Source organism: Salvelinus alpinus, chromosome 4 (assembly GCF_045679555.1).
Source record: "Salvelinus alpinus chromosome 4, SLU_Salpinus.1, whole genome shotgun sequence".
Lineage (NCBI taxonomy): Eukaryota > Metazoa > Chordata > Actinopteri > Salmoniformes > Salmonidae > Salvelinus > Salvelinus alpinus.
In genome coordinates this window covers 45899510-45917484 of record NC_092089.1, presented here as the reverse complement: position 1 = coordinate 45917484, position 17975 = coordinate 45899510, and the positions used below count along the sequence as shown (strand labels likewise).

Here is a 17975-nt window from a genome sequence, read left to right as displayed (position 1 = left end):
TGCGTGTGAGCAGGTGTCTATGTCAGCTACGGCCTGTGCCTTCCCGAAGCGACCTGCAGTCTGTGGTCGCGTCTCCAGTCGTTCCTCTCTACTGACGAGAGGATTTCAGTTTTCCTGTTTTGGATTTACCTAAGATATTATCCAGGAGTATCGGTTTTTGTTTAAGACTGGAATAAAGACTCTGTTTCTATTAAGTCGCTTTTGGGTCCTCATTCACCAGCATAACAGAAGGATCCGACCAAGAATGGACCCAGCGACTACGGATTCTCGCTACACTGCCGTCGAGTTCCAGGGAGCAATGCTCGGCAGACACGAGCAGGAATTGTCTGCTGCTCGTCATGCCGTTGAGACCCTGGCCGCTCAGGTCTCCGACCTCTCAGGACAGTTTCAGAGTCTTCGTCTCGTGCCACCAGCTACTTCCTGGTCTTCCGAGTCTCCGGAACCTAGGGTTAATAACCCACCATGTTACTCTGGGCAGCCCACTGAGTGTCGCTCCTTTCTCACCCAGTGTGATATTGTGTTCTCTCTCCAGCCCAACACATACTCAAGAGAGAGAGCTCGGATCGCTTACGTCATATCACTCCTTACTGGTCGGGCTCGGGAGTGGGGCACAGCTATCTGGGAGGCAAGGGCTGAGTGTTCTAACGATTATCAGAACTTTAAAGAGGAGATGATACGGGTTTTTGATCGTTCAGTTTTTGGGAAGGAGGCTTCCAGGGCCCTGGCTTCCCTATGTCAAGGTGATCGATCCATAACGGATTACTCTATAGAGTTTCGCACTCTTGCTGCCTCCAGTGACCGGAACGAGCCGGCGTTGCTCGCTCGTTTTCTGGAGGGACTCCACGCTGAGGTTAAGGATGAGATTCTCTCCCGGGAGGTTCCTTCCAGCGTGGACTCTTTGATTGCACTCGCCATCCGCATAGAACGACGGGTAGATCTTCGTCACCGAGCTCGTGGAAGAGAGCTCGCGTTAACGGTGTTCCCCCTCTCCGCATCTCAACCATCTCCTCCCACCGGCTCAGAGACTGAGCCCATGCAGCTGGGAGGTATTCGCATCTCGACTAAGGAGAGGGAACGGAGAATCACCAACCGCCTTTGCCTCTATTGCGGTTCTGCTGGACATTTTGTCATGTCATGTCCAGTAAAAGCCAGAGCTCATCAGTAAGCGGAGGGCTACTGGTGAGCGCTACTACTCAGGTCTCTCCATCAAGATCCTGTACTACCTTGTCGGTCCATCTACGCTGGACCGGTTCGGCTGCTTCCTGCAGTGCCTTGATAGACTCTGGGGCTGAGGGTTGTTTTATGGACGAAGCATGGGCTCGGAAACATGACATTCCTCTCAGACAGTTAGGGAAGCCCACGCCCATGTTCGCCTTAGATGGTAGTCTTCTCCCCAGTATCAGATGTGAGACACTACCTTTAACCCTCACAGTATCTGGTAACCACAGTGAGACCATTTCCTTTTTGATTTTTCGTTCACCTTTTACACCTGTTGTTTTGGGTCATCCCTGGCTAGTATGTCATAATCCTTCTATTAATTGGTCTAGTAATTCTATCCTATCCTGGAACGTTTCTTGTCATGTGAAGTGTTTAATGTCTGCTATCCCTCCTGTTTCTTCTGTCCCCTCTTCTCAGGAGGAACCTGGTGATTTGACAGGAGTGCCGGAGGAATATCATGATCTGCGCACGGTCTTCAGTCGGTCCAGAGCCAACTCTCTTCCTCCTCACCGGTCGTATGATTGTTGTATTGATCTCCTTCCGGGGACCACTCCCCCTCGGGGTAGACTATACTCTCTGTCGGCTCCCGAACGTAAGGCTCTCGAGGATTATCTGTCTGTTTCTCTCGACGCCGGTACCGTGGTGCCTTCTTCCTCTCCCGCCGGAGCGGGGGTTTTTTTTGTTAAGAAGAAGGACGGTACTCTGCGCCCCTGCGTGGATTATCGAGGGCTGAATGACATAACGGTTAAGAATCGTTATCCGCTTCCCCTTATGTCGTCAGCCTTCGAGATTCTGCAGGGAGCCAGGTTCTTTACTAAGTTGGACCTTCGTAACGCTTACCATCTCGTGCGCATCAGAGAGGGGGACGAGTGGAAAACGGCGTTTAACACTCCGTTAGGGCATTTTGAATACCGGGTTCTGCCGTTCGGTCTCGCTAATGCTCCAGCTGTCTTTCAGGCATTAGTTAATGATGTACTGAGAGACATGCTGAACATCTTTGTTTTCGTTTACCTTGACGATATCCTGATTTTTTTCACCGTCACTCGAGATTCATGTTCAGCACGTTCGACGTGTACTCCAGCGCCTTTTAGAGAATTGTCTCTACGTGAAGGCTGAGAAGTGCGCCTTTCATGTCTCCTCTGTCACTTTTCTCGGTTCTGTTATTTCCGCTGAGGGCATTCAGATGGATCCCGCTAAGGTCCAGGCTGTCAGCGATTGGCCCGTTCCTAAGTCACGTGTCGAGTTGCAGCGCTTTCTCGGTTTCGCTAATTTCTATCGGCGTTTCATTCGTAATTTTGGTCAAGTGGCTGCCCCTCTCACAGCTCTGACTTCTGTCAAGACGTGCTTTAAGTGGTCCGGTTCCGCCCAGGGAGCTTTTGATCTCCTCAAGAAGCGTTTTACATCCGCTCCTATCCTTGTTACTCCTGACGTCACTAAACAATTCATTGTCGAGGTTGACGCTTCAGAGGTGGGCGTGGGAGCCATTCTGTCCCAGCGCTTCCATTCTGACGATAAGGTCCATCCTTGCGCTTATTTTTCTCATCGCCTGTCGCCATCGGAACGCAACTATGATGTGGGTAACCGCGAACTGCTCGCCATCCGCTTAGCCATAGGCGAATGGCGACAGTGGTTGGAGGGGGCGACCGTTCCTTTTGTCGTTTGGACTGACCATAAGAACCTTGAGTACATCCGTTCTGCCAAACGACTTAATGCACGTCAAGCTCGTTGGGCGTTGTTTTTCGCTCGTTTCGAGTTCGTGATTTCTTATCGCCCGGGTAATAAGAACACCAAGCCTGATGCCTTATCCCGTCTCTTTAGTTCTTCTGTGGCTTCTACCGACCCCGAGGGGATTCTCCCTGAAGGGCGTGTTGTCGGGTTGACTGTCTGGGGAATTGAGAGACAGGTAAAGCAAGCACTCACTCACACTGCGTCGCCGCGCGCTTGTCCTAGTAACCTTCTGTTCGTTCCTGTCTCTACTCGTCTGGCTGTTCTTCAGTGGGCTCACTCTGCCAAGTTAGCTGGCCACCCCGGCGTTCGGGGTACGCTTGCTTCTATTCGCCAGCGGTTTTGGTGGCCTACTCAGGAGCGTGACACGCGCCGTTTCGTGGCTGCTTGTTCGGACTGCGCGCAGACTAAGTCAGGTAACTCTCCTCCTGCCGGTCGTCTCAGACCGCTTCCCATTCCTTCTCGACCATGGTCTCACATCGCCTTAGACTTTATTACCGGTCTGCCTTCGTCTGCGGGGAAGACTGTGATTCTTACGGTTGTCGATAGGTTCTCTAAGGCGGCACATTTCATTCCCCTCGCTAAGCTTCCTTCCGCTAAGGAGACGGCACAAATCATCATTGAGAATGTGTTCAGAATTCATGGCCTCCCGTTAGACGCCGTTTCAGACAGAGGCCCGCAATTCACGTCACAGTTTTGGAGGGAGTTCTGTCGTTTGATTGGTGCTTCCGTCAGTCTCTCTTCCGGGTTTCATCCCCAGTCTAACGGTCAAGCAGAAAGGGCCAATCAGTCGATTGGTCGCATTTTACGCAGCCTTTCTTTTCGAAACCCTGCGTCTTGGGCAGAACAGCTCCCCTGGGCAGAATACGCTCACAACTCGCTTCCTTCGTCTGCTACCGGGCTATCTCCGTTTCAGAGTAGTCTTGGGTACCAGCCTCCTCTGTTCTCGTCCCAGCTCGCCGAGTCCAGCGTTCCCTCCGCTCAGGCTTTTGTCCAACGTTGTGAGCGCACCTGGAGGAGGGTCAGGTCTGCACTTTGCCGTTACAGGGCGCAGACTGTGAGAGCCGCCAATAAACGTAGGATTAAGAGTCCTAGGTATTGTCGCGGTCAGAGAGTGTGGCTTTCCACTCGTAACCTTCCCCTTACGACAGCTTCTCGCAAGTTGACTCCGCGGTTCATTGGTCCGTTCCGTGTCTCTCAGGTCGTCAATCCTGTCGCTGTGCGACTGCTTCTTCCGCGACATCTTCGTCGCGTCCACCCTGTCTTCCATGTCTCCTGTGTCAAACCTTTTCTTCGCGCCCCCGTTCGTCTTCCCTCCCCCCCCCGTCCTTGTCGAGGGCGCACCTATTTACAAGGTACGGAAGATCATGGACATGCGTTCTCGGGGACGTGGTCACCAGTACTTAGTGGATTGGGAGGGTTACGGTCCTGAGGAGAGGAGTTGGGTTCCATCTCGGGACGTGCTGGACCGTTCGTTGATTAATGATTTCCTCCGTTGCCGCCAGGGTTCCTCCTCGAGTGCGCCAGGAGGCGCTCGGTGAGTGGGGGGGTACTGTCATGTTTTGTCATTGATTATCATGTCTTGTCCCTGTGCTTCCCTTCTATTCGTTTCCCTCTGCTGGTCTTATTAGGTTTTTTCCCTCTTTCTATCCCTCTCTCTCCCCCTCCCTCTCTCCCTCTCTCGCTCTCTCTCTCTATCGTTCCGTTCCTGCTCCCAGCTGTTCCTCATTCTCCTAACTACCTCATTTACTCTTTCACACCTGTCCCCTATTTTGCCCTCTGATTAGAGTCCCTATTTCTCCCTCTGTTTTCCGCTTCTGTCCTTGTCGGATCCTTGTTTGATGTTTGCTGTTCTGTGTCCTTGTTCCGCCCTGTCGTGTTTTTGCCTTCTTCAGATGCTGCGTGTGAGCAGGTGTCTATGTCAGCTACGGCCTGTGCCTTCCCGAAGCGACCTGCAGTCTGTGGTCGCGTCTCCAGTCGTTCCTCTCTACTGACGAGAGGATTTCAGTTTTCCTGTTTTGGATTTACCTAAGATATTATCCAGGAGTATCGGTTTTTGTTTAAGACTGGAATAAAGACTCTGTTTCTATTAAGTCGCTTTTGGGTCCTCATTCACCAGCATAACACTTCCACAAGCTTCCCTCAATAAGTTGGGTGAATATTGGCCCATTCCTCCTGACAGAGCTGGTGTAACTGAGTCAGGTTTGTAGGCCTCCTTGCTCACACACGCTTTTTCAGTTCTGCCCACAAATTTTCTATAGGATTAAGGTCAGGTCTTTGTGATGGCACTCCAATACCTTGACTGTGTTGTCCTTAAGCCATTTTGCCACAACTTTGGAAGTATGCTTGCGGTCATTGTCCATTTGGAAGGCCCATTTGTGACCAAGCTTTAACTTCCTGACTGATGTCTTGAGATTGATTCAAAATATCCACATCATTTTCCTTCCTCATGATACCACCTATTTTGTGAAGTGCACCAGTCCCTCCTGCAGCAAAGCACCCACCACAACATGATGCTGCCACCACCGTGCTTCACAGTTGGGATGGTGTTCTTTCACTTGCAAGCCTCCCCCTTTTTCCTCCAAACATAGCGATGGTCATTATGACCAAACAGTTCTATTTCTGTTTCATCAGACCGGAGGACATTTCTCCAAAAAGTATGTTCTTTGTCCCCATGTGCTGTTGCAAACCGTAGTCTGGCTTTTTTATGGCTGTTTTGGAGTAGTGGCTTCTTCCTTGCTGAGCGGCCTTTCAGGTTATGTCAATATAGGACTCGTTTTACTGTGGATATAGATACTTTTGTACCTGTTTCCTCCAGCATCTTCACAAGGTCCTTTGCTGTTGTTCTGGGATTTTCGCACCAAAGTACATTCATCTCTAGTAGACAGAACGCGTCTCCTTCCTGAGCGGTATGACGGCTGCGTGGTCCCATGGTGTTTATACTTGCGTACTATTGTTTGTATAGATGAACGTGGTACCTTCAGGCATTTGGAAATTGCTCCCAAGGATGAACCAGACTTGTCTGATTCCTTTTGATTTTCCCGTGATGTCAAGCAAAGAGGCACTGAGTTTGAAGGTAGGCCTTGAAATACATCCACAAGTACGCCTCCAATTGACTCAAATGATGTCAATTAGCCTATCAAAAGCTTCTAAAGCCATGACATAATTTTCTGGAATTTTCCAAGCTGTTTAAAGGCAAAGTCAACTTAGTGTATGTAAACTTCTGACCCACTGGAATTGTAATACAGTGAATTATAAGTTAAATAATCTGTCTGTAAACAATTGTTGGAAACATTACTTTTGTCATGCACAAAGTAGATGTCCTAACCAACTTGCCAAAACTATAGCTTGCTCATAAGAAATGTGTGGAGTGGTTGAAAAACGAGTTTTAATGACTCCAACCTAAGTGTATGTAAACTTACGACTTCAACTGTATATGTGTCATCCAAAGAGGAAATGTGCTCCACATAGATATGAAAACCACTGGGTGAGCCAGATCCACCAGAGGACTCCCTATGATTGTCCTATTTGGTATGTTTCCAACTTGACAGACTACACATGGAAGAGTGTTGAAAGTTGACTCAGTCACTCAGACCGTGTCACAATGTGTCGCACGCGGCGAGAAGTGACAACCACCCCATCTCCACGTTTCGTTGCCATTAGTCATGACTCTTGCCTTGCCACAACATAGGCCTCAAGGTCAATTAAGATCTTGGAATACCCCAGAGGCGCTTAATAAAATGAAAAGACAACAGAGGCGGAGGCTGGCCGTTTTGCGTAAGGAAACAACAACAGACCTACTCCAAACCGACCTACTCCCACTGACTTCCTCTGCTCTCCATTCTCTAATGGAGGACATACTGCCTGCACATCAAAGGTGTGTGTGTCACAGATAGTAGCACAGCAGCTTTAGACAAGAGCTGTCCTAGTAATGACTAGTCAATAAACCAATCTGGGGGGATGAAAATGAGTGTGTTCTAGCCCACATCTCTGTTATGAGTTGAGTTCTACTGTTTTGTCATTACAGTCATTATACTGTACCTGGTATTTAAGAGTAAGACTTGAAAAAACAAAGAACTAGGACTAGTAAAGCTACAGTAACATTACTTCACCTATATTCTTTATTGCTAATATAATTAGAGTTACTATACTCGATGTGATGAAAATAAACATCAGTAATAAAGATGAAAAACGTAATTTATTTGTAACAATATGCAGGTTGATATCTTGGATGATATCTTGCCCTCCTGACTTCAGAAGGGGGGGGGGGGCAGGCAAGTGGCACCGTCTTTGAAACAACTTGAACCCTAAACCAATCAACTGCAAGCCTGATCAAACAATACACATTAAGATGGCACTCTATGATAGTCAGATCATGTTTTGCATATCAAGACTATAGGCTAATCCTTTTAACAAAATATTAATTGACCCGGTTTAGTCATGAAGATTGAGGATATGGCTATGGCCCAGCAAACATTCATGACAAGAAATACTCACAAAAACAGCATTCCAAATACAAATGTTCAGTATTCACGTGTTATTTTCTATCTACTAATATACATGGTAATAAGCAGGCATGTCAGGATGTACTACTTACTGTATGTGCTGTACTTCAGAGAAAAGAGCAAGACAACAGTATGGGAGAGAATTTTAAAAATCACACAGATCTAAATATGACCGCTACAGTTTGAATAATCTGCAAATAATCAGGCAAAATCATAATCTTGATTTTACAATAGAGACTTTATCGTTTGTTTTCTTAACGCATATGTTTTCTGTACTCACCTGGGTGAAAAGCATTTGTTGTTAATCCACTGTATTTGCGATCTCAAAGTAGGCTACCTCGAGATATTATAACACATTTCCAGCGGTGGAAAATTTGTTCCAGATGAAGTCAGTGAAGAAAGAGAAGTAGTATAACTTCACAACTTCAGTGCACTGGTTTCAGCCGCATCCATCGGGGGAGGGTCTGTAGTCGCAGATTGTGGATTGAGAGGAGGAGAGGCAAGTAGCGAACTGAAAAACTGTGACAGGAAAGAAGAACGAGAGAAGAGAGAGAGAGAGAGATACAAGTATAGAATAGTAAACATTTGATTGCAATTAGACTTTTCACAATAAACAAAAACGAAATTGGCAAATTGATTTATTATCTTGTTGAAGGCCTAAAGTATATGGTTGATACATTTTCAGTGGGATTGAACTAATACAGTAGGTGATCACGTCAAAGTGCACATTAGAGTTGTATTCAACACTTTGTCATACATGATCGCTATTCATTACAGTAGCCTAGTTTAAGATCTGAAGAAGTGGATGAGGTGATATGATCAAGAATTTGTGGTTCAGATTGTAAGTAAGGACCAATCGGCAATGAATACTTGATGGGAAACAAAATAACTAATTGCATGCTAGGTAGACAGAACATCAGTTTGCTACGACTGGCTCATATGGAGGACAGACCGAGTGCATCAGTGACATCATGTAGACTCAGTGTTTGATGAAGGCATCTTTAAATCATTTCCCACCACTGTACAGAACCAATACTTCAACATAGTAGGCCTGGTGATGTAAAGGTTTAGTCATGTAAATGTACTCCTGTTGAAAAATGATAATATGCATACTGCACAATATACATTTCTACCTCTTCTTTCTTTCCCCTTTGGGGTTTTCCCCTCCTCAGTAGGTCACTGAGTTTCAGGACAGGGATGTTAAACATGACCAGACAGACACGTTTTATTGACATTGGGTATTTCTGGCTCACAATATATGTTGCGACTGCTGTGCTAACCGTGTGTCTGGGTGGTTTATAGGGACTGTAAGGCAGCAAGAGAAGAGTTTCCTGGTAAACAGTAGGCTGGTGATGATAACTGGGGACTTCAGGATGTGTGTTTTTCCTACCACCGAGTGTTCACACAGATAAACAGCACTGCATGGTGGGTTAATGGTGCACCCATCCTTGTCATGAGGAAACCAAGAGCCCACGGAAAAAATAAAATGGTTTCCTGTAGGCTGGAGTGCCCAACCAGGGTCCTCTGAGACAAAGCCTGAGTGGACTCCTGTAGGATGGAACTAATCATGTCCACCTGCCGGCTGTGCACTAATTGAGCCTGGGGATGCAGTTAGAATGGAACTGTAGCCTATGTCTCTACACAAACTCAAAAGCTAAATTAAAATCAATTGAGCTCATGTCCAGCAGAAAATCATGGAATTAGACAAATTACAAATGATGTAAAGATGTGCTTGACCATGGCCCATCTGTTGATTTTCAGATTGCTCTCTCTCTCTCTCTCTCTCTCTCTCTCTCTCTCTCTCTCTCTCTCTCTCTCTCTCTCTCTCTCTCTCTCTCTCTCTCTCTCTCTCTCTCTCTCTCTCTCTCTCTCTCTCTCTCTCTCTCTCTCTCTCTCTCTCTCTCTCTCTCTCTCTCTCTCTCTCTCTCTCTCTCTCTCTCTCTCTCTCTCTCTCTCTCTCTCTCTCTCTCTCTCTCTCTCTCTCTCTCTCTCTCTCTCTCTCTCTCTCTCTCTCTCTCTCTCTCTCATGACCCCTGGTGGATTATGATAGACTTACTCATGTGGCAAGCTGCTGCTTTAAAATATTGTGATAAAATATGATATTAATTATGAATCATTGACATTTTCAAAGCATGATAAGTAAAACAATGTCTTGATAGCTTCCCATAGGTTCCATAATTATAAGAGACGTGCAACATTTTTACAAACAGGATGGGTATAAGTTGGAAAGGTTGGGTAAACAGCTGTTGAGGAAAACATTATCACAATGCAATTTTCTCTGGGGTCCCAACATGGGGTTTCTCCATTGCCCTAGGAGGCAGGTTTGCAAGAACAAGGGGGCAGGTAGGCCCACTGTCAGAACTGTGACAGGCTAATCAAAAGTCCACTGTTGGGAGGATATAGGGCACATTCGTTTGAAATGACTGTAGTTTCAACACAGGAGGTTTGTGGCATCTTGATTGGTGAGGATGGCCTTGTGGTAAGGACTGGAGCGGAATAGGTGGAATGGTATCAAATACATCAAACACATGGTTTGTGTTTGATGGTGCCACCTGGTTTGCTATCATGTAGTTACCAAAAAAGTGTTAAACAAATCCAAATATATTTGAGATTCTTCAAAATAGCCACCCTTTGCCTTGATGACAGCTTTTCACACTCTTGGCATTCTCTCAACCAGCTTCATGAGGTAGTCACCTGGAATGCATTTCAATTAACAGGTGTGCCTTGTTAAAAGCGAATTTGTGGAATTTCTTTCCTCCTTTAATGCGTTTGAGCCAATCAGTTGTGTTGTGACAAGATAGGGGTGGTATACAGTAGATAGCCCTATTTGGTAAAAGACCAAGTCCATATTATGGCAAGAACAGCTCAAATAAGCAAAGAGAAACAACAGCCCATCATTACTTTAAGACATGAGGGTCAGTCAATAAAGAAAATGTCAAGAACTTTGAACGTTTCTTCAAGTGCAGTCGCAAAAACTATGTAGAAACTGTGAAGAAACTGGCTCACATGAGGACCGCCAGAGGGAAGGAAGACCCAGAGTTACCTCTGCTGCAGAGGACAAGTTCATTAGCATTCCCAGCCTCAGAAATCGGTAATTAACTGCACCTCAGATTGCAGCCAAAATAAATGTTTCACAGAGTTCAAGTAACAGACACATCTCAACATCAACTGTTCGGAGGAGAATGCGTGAATCAGGCCTTCATGGTCAAATTTCTGCAAAGAAACCACTTCTAAAGGACACCAATCAGAAGAAGAGACTTACTTGGGCCAAGAAACACAAGCAATGGACATTAGACCGGTGGAAATCTGTCCTTTGGTCTGATGAGTCCAAATTTGCGATTTTTGGTTCCAACCGCCATGTCTTTGTGAGATGCAGAGTAGGTGAACGGATGATCTCTGCATGTGTGGTTCCCACCGTGAAGCATGGACGAGGAGGTGTGATGGTGTGGGAGTGCTTTTCTGGTGACACTGTCTGTGATTTATTCAGAATTCAAGCCACACTTAAACAGCTTGGCTACCACAGTATTCTGCAGCAATACACCATCCCATCTGGTTTGCGCTTAGTCCCACTATCATTTGTTTTTCAACAGGAAAACACCTCCAGGCTGTGTAAGAGCTATTCGACCACAAAGAAGGAGAGTGATTGAGTGCTGCATCAGATGACCTGGCCTCCACAATCACCCGACCTCAACCCAATTGAGATGGTTTGGGATGGACCTCAGAGTGAAGGAAAAGCAGTCAACAAGTGCTCAATATATGTGGGAACTCCTTCAAGACTGTTGGAAAAGCATTCCAGGTGAAGCTGGTTAAGATAAAATATATTTAGATTTGTTTCACACTTTTTTGGTTACTACATGATTCCATATGTGTTCATAGCTTTGATGTTTTTATTTTACCTTTATTTAACTAGGCAAGTCAGTTTTAAGAACATATTCTTATTTTCAATGACAGCCTAGGAACAGTGGGTTAACTGCCTTGTTCAAGGGCAGAATGACATATTTTTACCTTGTCAGCTCGGCGATTTGATCTTGCAACCTTTCGGTTACTAGTCCAACACTCTAACCACTAGGTTACCTGACGCCATTATTCTATAATGTAGAAAATAGTCAAAATAAAAGCCCTTGCATGAGTAGGTGTGTTCAAACTTTCTGGTACTCTATGCTTCATTAAGATTGGATTTTTTGCATTTATAGCAATGGTTTTCAACTGTACTGCAGGGATGGAATGTAAGTTGCAGAAAATTAAAGTTGTGGTGGATGCTACAGAGAGGTATTTGGGTGTATGAGACTTAATGTCAGAAGAGTTACAGGGTGTATTAAGTGGTGGTGACCTGTCCTTTCAGGCTGTTGGCCTGAGGTAGGCCTAGATAGATTTAAATAGTGGAGTAGGGTGGTGAGTGTAGGGTTAGATGGTAGGGTATTTGGTGATTTGTTTTTATTTTGTATTTACAAGCAAAGTATAAGGGAGACATACTCCAGTCTAGTAGGTGGCGGTAATGCAACATTTATTAATTGCCAACTGCCGTTAAACCTCGTCGAAGAAGAACAAGAAGTTTAGCCTTTTCCGGGGTCGTGCTGAATTTACCTCATGGTTCAATAGAACTGTGAAAACGTTTTTATTTATCCCGTTTGAACAACGATGTGAGTCTAGATAACCAGACGAGGAAAAATAATTAGTTCCATTACTCCGGTCGTTGTTTATGATTTCATTTACAGCCCTTATTAGCACAGTAACGTTAATAACTTGCATTCAAGTGTAAATGTTCTCTTAAAACTACCTAACTTAGCTGCGATATCTTGTTAGATTTAGTTAGCTTAACCCAAGCTGAACTTTGACAGAGCAGTATTTTTTGCAGACTTCCAAACGGAATGTGTATATTATATTTGAGAAAATAGTGTATTATTTTGTGCATTACTGTTCAACTATCTAATACTTAAATGTTGACACCTGAGACTGAAGACCTGCCAAATGCAGTGTAATATAGCTAGCTAGCTAACATGTTCATTTCTTTGGAAGTAAATGGCAGAAACTGCTCAGGAAAAGAGCCGTGGACTGAAGTTTGCAGGGCAACAGCTACTGCGTCATGGCTGGGAACAAGGTAAAGTTAATGTTAGATTTTCAGAAATGTATTTAGTAACAGTATAGTCAATTAATGATGGACATTCTGTTAGCTAATGAACATCGATTACAGCCAGCAGTTTCTCAAATCAAAGTTTATTTGTGACGTGCGCCGAATACAACAGGTGTAGTAGACCATACAGTGAAATGCTTACTTACAGGCTCTAACCAACAGTGCAATTTCTAAGTTAAAAAAAGGTATTGGGTGAACAATAGGTAAGTAAAGAAATAAAAAACAACAGTGAAAAACAACAGTAGCAAGGCTACTATATCAAGTGTAACGTTATACATATGACAGCTTGAACTTGCTTGTAAATTACATTAGTAGGCAGGGCAAACCCCTTTTGCTGATTTCTGGAATATCATCAAAATAAATCCATCACAGCACGTTTTTTGGACTCATTCAGCAGTTGTTACCAGATTTTAAGTACAATACCATAGGAATTGAATGTTGAAAGTTCAATTTATATTCCTAAAACTTGTGTTAAATGGTGCTGGCTAAATTGGATAAATAGCCCAATGTCAAAACAGTTTTAAAGTGTCATAATCAATACCCAATATGCAGAAACATTTTGATATCTTGATCTTTAATCATATTACTTGTATTTTTTTGTGCACCAAAAACCCTGTTTTGACAGGTGGCAATAAATCACTGATATCGATTAGGGGGGAAATCCGATATGCGCTGTTGAAACTAAAAACACTGGAGATATTTTTACATCACTGGTTAGAGAACATCCTGTAGAAGACAGTGGGCTACATCGGGGTGATGCATTTTGATATGGGGGTTGCCAAAACAGAAAAAGAAACCCAACACTTATTTATCAATCCCTCCTATCGAAAACCACATGGAATAGTGTGTACATCACTGGTTAGAGGACAATTTGTAGAAGACTGCTAGCTACATTTTGAAGTGTTGAACAGGGGGCAAATGTTTGGAGTGTAGCGCTGTTTAAACTAACACTATTCAAATGCCACACAGAATCTTGGAATAACCTGTATATGGTTGGTCAGATGACAACTTGTAGAAGGCTGATATCTATATTTTGGAATGTCGGATGTTGATTTCCCGAGAGCTGCAATCACGAAAAAGGGAACATACCACTAAACGTTGACTTAAACAAATCACCACGTTTGGGTTATCACGAACCATAGGATATCAACAGTGACAACGATTGGCAGATATAAATGATAGTTTGATTGTCAAATCCATTGGTGTGTGTCCAGCAACTTTTTTATAGAGACTGCCCCAAATTTTTCGTGCCATTTCATTAACGCCACGTTCTGCGCATCCCAGCACGTTTGACGATCAGCGGTACAAAACCAAATATATTGATCTGTTTTAAGTAATCAATCTTATGTCATCGTGATGACTATATTCTTTTATACTAACATCACCAATCTGAGGTAAAAGGATATGTAATTCCACTAAATAAGCACAGCAAAAAAAGAAACATCCCTTTTTCAGGACCCTGTCTTTCAAAGATAATTCATAAAAATCCAAATAACTTCACAGATCTTCATTGGAAAGGATTTAAACACTGTTTCCCATGCTTGTTCAATGAACCAGAAACAATTAATGAAAATGCACCTGTGGAACGGTCGTTAAGACACTAACAGCTTACAGACAGTAGGCAATTAAGGTCACAGTTATGAAAACTTAGGACACTAAAGAGGCCTTTCTACTGACTGAAAAACACAAAAAGAAAGATGCCCAGGGTCCCTACTCATCTGCATGAACGTGCCTTAGGCATGCTGCAAGGAGGCATGAGGCCTGCAGATGTGGCCAGGGCAATAAATTGCAATGTCCGTACTGTGAGACGCCTAAGACAGCGCTACAGGGAGACAGGACAGACAGCTGATCGTCCTCGCAGTGGCAGACCACGTGTAACAACACCTGCACAGGATCGGTACATCCGAACATCACACCTGCGGGACAGGTACAGGATGGCAACAACTGCCCGAGTTACACCAGGAACGCACAATCCCTCCATCAATGCTCAGACTGTCCGCAATAGGCTGAGAGAGGCTGGACTGAGGGCTTGTAGGCCTGTTGTAAAGGCAGGTCCTCACCAGACATCACCGGCAACAACGTCGCCTATGGGCGATCCGGTGGGTTTGCTGGACCAGACGGGACTGGCAAAAATTGCTCTTCACTGACGAGTCGTGGTTTTGTCTCTTCAGGGGTGATGGTCGGATTCACGTTTATCGTCAAAGGAATGAGCGTTACACCAAGGCCTGTACTCTAGAGCGGGATCAATTTGGAGGTGGAGGGTCCGTCGTGGTCTGCGGCGGTGTGTCACAGCATCATTGCCTGCAGTGACGACAAGCTCAGTTCAATCTCAACGCTGTGCGTTACAGGGAAAGACGTCCTCCTCCCTCATGTGGTACCCTTCCTGCAGGCTCATCCAGACATGACCCTCCAGCATGACAATGCCACCAGCCATACTGCTCGTTCTGTGCGTGATTTCCTGCAAGACAGGAATGTCAGTGTTCTGCCATGGCCAGCTAAGAGCCCGGATCTCAATCCCATTTAGCACGTCTGGGACCTGTTGGATCAGATCGGAGGGTGAGGGCTAGGGCCATTTTCCCCCAGAAATGTCCGGGAACTTGCAGGTGCCTTGGGGGAAGAGAACTGGCAAATCTGGTGCAGTCCATGAAAAGATTCATTGCAGTACTTAATGCAGCTGGTGGCCACACCAGATACTGTTACTTTTGATTTTGACCCCCCCCCCCCCACCTACCTTTGTTCAAGGACACATTATTAGTTTTCTGTGGAACTTGTTCAGTTTGTCTCAGTTGTTGAATCTTGTTATGTTCATACAAATATTTACACATGTTTTCTCAAAATAAACGCAGTTGACAGTTAGAGGACGTTTCTTTTTTTGCTGAGTTTATTATGGGTTGAAAATGCAAGCTTGTAAGGTAGTAACAAAATGTCCACATTAGGGAAATTAGTGCAATATTCAATATGGCAAAATAATTAAACATGTCAATTTAAGATGATTGTGTATGTTGCCCACTCAAACTATTGCAACAATGACATCTATTTCTCACAAATTTAATGATATAGTGTAAAAAAAAAAATGCTCTCAAACACAATTTAACCGTGCGTTCTAGACTAGAGCCTCTTTGTCTGTGCAGTAGCCTGAATGTTTGATGTCACTACTAGTAGTAGTTGCCAGTTGTATCTAATTCTGTGTTATGAATGGTAACTAGATCTAATGTTCTTAGTCTACCACTAATAGAAGACCCCTCACTGTTCACAGGTAAAGGTCTTGGTCGGCAGGAGAATGGTATATGTGAGGCTATCATAGTGAATGTGGCAAGGGAGGGATGGGACATTGTCAAGGGGAGCAGTTCACCTTCCATTGGTGGGACCATGTCTTCAACAAAGCATCTTCTAGCCTGGAAGTGGAATCTGGTGAGTTACGTCCTCAGAAGGGGTGTGTGAAATGAGAGTATTTAACCACGCATACACACATTCACCCACTTGCATTGGGCCTAGGCTACATCTCCACCTTTCTGTTCTAGAATGGTGTGCAGGTGAAGAAGTTGGTTGAGGAGGAAGGAATGATCTCCAACAAGCAGCCAACGAAAGCTGGGAAGAGAAACTTTATGGATGCTTTGTGAAGGTACAGATAAACAAATCCAACTGGAACACACTTCCATATCTGTGCCAATGTGCTCTCTTGATAGTACAGAAAGATACTGCACTTAGGTTAATGATATGGACTGGAACGGTTGTATTTCTCTTCCTCCTAGTCTGCCACCCTCCTGGCAGGACTGGCGCAGCCAGAGTAGAAGTCGTCCAGTACAGATGACAGCAGCAGCTCTGACGATGAGGACCAGAGACTGGAACTCTCCAGCACCACCAAGTAAGAACCTCACTGTCCAATACCATCCACCACCATACAGGGATTGATATCAGTTTGTGAAGGTTATTTGTTTTCATGTCAATGTGAAGATTAACAACAGTGGTTTTATGTACTCACAGGTTTAAATAATAAATGCTATTTCCCTCTCCCTTTGACGCTGACCTGGTGAAGGCTTGTGGAGGACGCACCGCTCACAAGTAAGTATTTTGCTTGTCACCAATAAGTTTGTAATAAACATAAACAAATCACATGAATGTGTGTTCTATCTTGGTGCATGCTGTTGGTGGAGGGCTTGAACCTGGTCTTGCATGTCTTAATAAGGAAGCTGAACATTGTTTGTCCCTATACCTGTTCGCCACAGAGGAGCCAGACACGGCCTTACCATGAGTGCCAAGCTAGCCAGACTGGAGCAGCAGGAGCAAGAGTTCATGGCAAAGTATGGCAAGAAAAACCAACCAAAAACCAACGGCTGCAACACCAGATAGCGTCACCACCATTACCCGGCCAGCTGCCCAGATCCCTGAGGGTGAACTGACGGATGAGACCCAGGGGGGGAAAAAGAGGAAGAATCACTGAGGATACCCTTGAGAATGTGGCTGAAGAGAATGCCGATTCTGCTGTCGTCTCCAAAAGTACCAACATGGAAATAAAGGTGAAAAAGAAGGATAGTTCAAATGAGTGGGGAGGTGGCGGTGGTTCCTGTAGAGGAAGAACTAACGTCTGTGGAAGATAATACAGCAGACAATGCTCAGCCAACCCAGAGGAAGGTGTTGGAAGAGGGCGAGAGCTGTCATCTAAATGGAGGTGTGTGAAACTGCTGTCATTTCTATAGAGAGTGAAGCCGGAGGAGGCGGTGAAGAGGCTTCAGAGGGAGAAGGTGCCACTCAGCAACAGACTGACTCACACTATTACCAAGAAGAAGTCCTCCAAGAACAGAGGTGGCTCTGGTGGCTGAGGAGATGAAACACTGATAGAGAAACCAACCAATCGGAAACTGTGGCAGATTCCCCTCCAAAAGAGAAAAAGAAACGGGATGGAGCAATAGAGGAAGTGAGAACGGTGGAGGAGGAACCTAAAATAAAAGGTAAAAAGAAAAAAATGCAAAGAGGACAAGCAGACAGTAGAGTACAGGTTGCATGATGTATCGGCCTCCATACCTCTAAAAAATTGAAGACCGCTAAACAACAGGAACCAGATTGATGAGGACTAGTTGGAGAGGAAACAGGTCAGGGATTTGGGTCAGCGCTCTAATATGTCTCATAGACACATGAAACCATCTAATGAAATGAAGTCTATTTTTAATTAACGCTCAATGGCCATTATTGCAACACCATGCAAAAAGGATGTTTTGTTTCTTGTCAGCATTTTTATTTGTATGGAAAGATTCAGCTACAGACTCTAAGAAAATATATATTTCAGCGTCAACTGGTGTTTTTATACTTGTCTGGTGGTCTTGTATTGTTAATATTCTTAACATGGCTGTTTTAAACAATGTGATATCAACATCAGATATGAGGTTGCTACATATGAG

The 17975-nt window shown here is 44.7% G+C and overlaps 1 protein-coding gene across 4 annotated transcripts in view; it reads right to left on the bottom strand.

The window, feature by feature from the left end:
* LOC139573717 (platelet endothelial aggregation receptor 1-like) overlaps positions 1 to 7928 on the bottom strand; it is a 41470-nt gene extending 33542 nt beyond the window's left edge. For all 4 annotated transcript variants that reach the window (XM_071397496.1, XM_071397498.1, XM_071397500.1 and 1 more), the window contains exon 1: positions 7729 to 7928. The gene's annotated coding sequence lies outside the window, so the exon portion shown is untranslated. The remainder of the gene's footprint in view (positions 1 to 7728) is intronic.
* Between the last annotated feature and the right edge of the window lie 10047 nt (positions 7929 to 17975).